Source organism: Octopus bimaculoides, chromosome 30, assembly GCF_001194135.2.
Source record: "Octopus bimaculoides isolate UCB-OBI-ISO-001 chromosome 30, ASM119413v2, whole genome shotgun sequence".
Classification (NCBI taxonomy): domain Eukaryota; kingdom Metazoa; phylum Mollusca; class Cephalopoda; order Octopoda; family Octopodidae; genus Octopus; species Octopus bimaculoides.
Window position 1 is genome coordinate 8,341,544 of NC_069010.1, and position 3,070 is coordinate 8,344,613.

Below are 3,070 nucleotides of genomic sequence, written 5' to 3' on the forward strand. Positions count from 1 at the left end.
CAACCTTTAGTTATGATGCCCCCAACAGCACACCCTCACACAACTCAACATATGCAGCCTCAACAAGTACAGCCTGGACATCATTTTCAGGGACATCCCATGCACGGTGAGTATTATCATTATTATTGGCCGAGGTCGACTTTGCCTTTCATCCTTCTGGGGTCGATAAATTAAGTACCAGTTACGCACTGGGGTCGATGTAATTGACTATCATCCTCCTCTAAATTTCACACCTTATGCCTATAATAGAAAGGATTATTATTATTATTATTATTATTATTATTATTATTATTATTATTGGTAATTATGGGCAGTGAGCTGGTGGGATCATTAACATCCTGGTCGAAATGCTTGGCGTCATTTCGTCTGCCACTATGTTCTGAGTTCAAATCCCGCCGATGTCGACTTTGCCTTTCATCCTACTGGGATCGATGTAATCGACTTGTCCCCTCCCCAAAATTTCAGGCCTTGTGCCTATAATAGAAAGGATTATTATTGTTATTATTATCATTATTATTATTATTGATTTCATTTCGTCCATCTTCACATTTTAAGTTTAAATTCTACGAAGGTCAACTTTGCCTTTCATCCTTTTGGGTCGATAAAGTACCAGTTAACTACTGAGGTCAATGTAATCGATTATCCCCCTCCCCCAAGATTCCTGCCTTGTGCCTATATTAGAAAGGATTATTATTATTTTTTATAATAATATATCTTTGTTATATGTTTGGTGTTATGTTTATTATAAAATTATGGCAGCGAGATGGTAGACTTGTTAGCACATTGGGCAAAATGCTTGGCGGTATATTGCCAGTAACTGCGTTCTGAGTTCAAATTCTGCCGGGGTCGACTTTACCTTTCATCCTTTCGGGGGTCGGTTAAATAAGTACCAGTTATGCGCTGGAGTCAATGTAATCAACTTAATCCCTTTGTCTGTCCCCTCTGTGTATAGCCCCCCGTGTGGACAATAAAAAAATAAATATAAGTAGTTGGCATTTGGAAGGGCATCCAGCTGTAAAACCCATGCTAACCTAACCTCACCTGCACCGGTGCCATGTAAAAAGCACTTGGTCCAATCTACAGGGTGGTTGGTGTTCGGAAAGGCATTGAGCTGTAACAACCCTGCCAAAACAGACACCGAAGCCTGGGGCAGTCTTCTGCCCAGCCAGTCCCAGTCAAGCCATCCAACCCATGCCAGCATGGAAAGTGGACATTAAATGATGATGATGATGATAATAATTCTCACTGGTAAAAACAAAGCTTCTGAAAATGGATGGAGAAAATTCGAAATGTTTACAGAAGATGTGGGTTCAACTCCCACCAAAACCTTGTCTTTTGTTTCTTTACTCATCGAAGGTGGGGGTGTCCCAAGAGGTTTTTATTTTTCCCCCCGCCCCCTTTAATAATATTTTTCACATTATAGCTTTATTTACTTTGAGTTCCACTGTTAAAACAACTTTTCATATCTGTTGAAGTTTCTAAATTCTCATATAAAAATCTCGCAATTTTCACTGATAAGAACAACAAAGCACCTAAAAAAAAAAAATTGGAGAGAATATAAAGGATTGCTTTGATCTAATGGTAGAATGTCGTATTCTCATATTCACAGATGTAGGTTCAAGTTCTACAGACAGCCTTCAGCTATTTCTTCCCTCCAAGTTTTTTTTAACCCAATACAACAACCATATGTGCTGTTATCTCCACCCATGTTCCTCCTGTTTGATTAATAATTCTATGGTATAATGGTAGGATATCTGTCATATTCGCAGAAGATATTGGTTCGAGTTCCACAGGTAGCCTTCAACTATTTCTTCCATTCAAGTTTTTTTTTTTTTTTTTTTAACCCAGCCATGCTCCTTAATAGATTAATAATTCTATGTGCATGTACTACTTTGACTTTGTCAGGTTCACACGTCCATCCCTCTAATCACCATATGATGGCATCCCAGGCTGCTGCTGCTGCTATCCCAGTTTCAACACCATCATCCGTTCATCCATCAGTACATTTTATTCCTCATGGTGAGTATTATTATTATTATTATTATTATTATTATTAAGCCAGTGAGCTGGCAGAATCATTAGCACACTGGGCGAAATGCTTAGCGGTATTTCATCCACCACTATGTTCTAAGTGGTGGCCCAGTGGTTAGGGCAGCGGACTTGCGGTCATAGGATCGCGGTTTCGATTCCCAGACCGTGCATTGTGAGGGTTTATTGAGCGAAAACACCTAAAAGCTCCACGAGGCTCCGGCAGGGGGTGGTGGCGAACCCTGCTGTACTCTTTCACCACAACTTTCTCTCACTCTTACTTCCTGTTTCTGTTGTGCCTGTAATGCAAAAGGGTCAGCCTTGTCACACTGTGTCACGCTGAATATCCCCCCCGAGAACTACGTTAAGGGTACACGTCTCTGTGGAGTGCTCAGCCACTTGCACGTTAATTTCACGAGCAGGCTGTTCCGTTGATCGGATCAACTGGAACCCTCTCGTCGTCGTAAGCGACGGAGTGCCAACAACATGTTCTAAGTTCAAATTTTGCTGAGGTCAACTTTACCTTTCATCCTTTTTGGGGTTAATAAATTAAGTACCAGTTACACACTGGGGTCAGTGTAATCAACTCATCCCCTCCCAACAAATTTCAGGCCTTGTGCCTTTTGTAGAAAGCATTATTATTATTTTTTTACACAGTTTCTACTCTGTAGGTTGATTTGTTTTTTTTCTTTCCCCTGTGGCTGGCTCAATCACATGTGGTTAGAGCCATACTGAAGTTTCATTTTGGACACATGTAGGTCTTAGGTGCAGTCCCACACCATGGCACTGTGGGCAGTTCTGCTACAGTCCGGAGCTAACCAAAGTCTTGTTAGTAGATTTGGCTAACTGAAAGGAGCCTATCGTTTGTCTGTTGGTTTATTTACTTCCCTGTAACTTAGTAACTTGGTGAATATCCAGTTTAAAAATAAATATCAGGGTTGATTTGTTTTTGCAGTTCTGGGTTTGAATCAAATCACAGCTAATAAGTACTGCACTGTGGCACCTGGGTAGGGTTTGCTAGACAGAAATTGTGAATCTCATT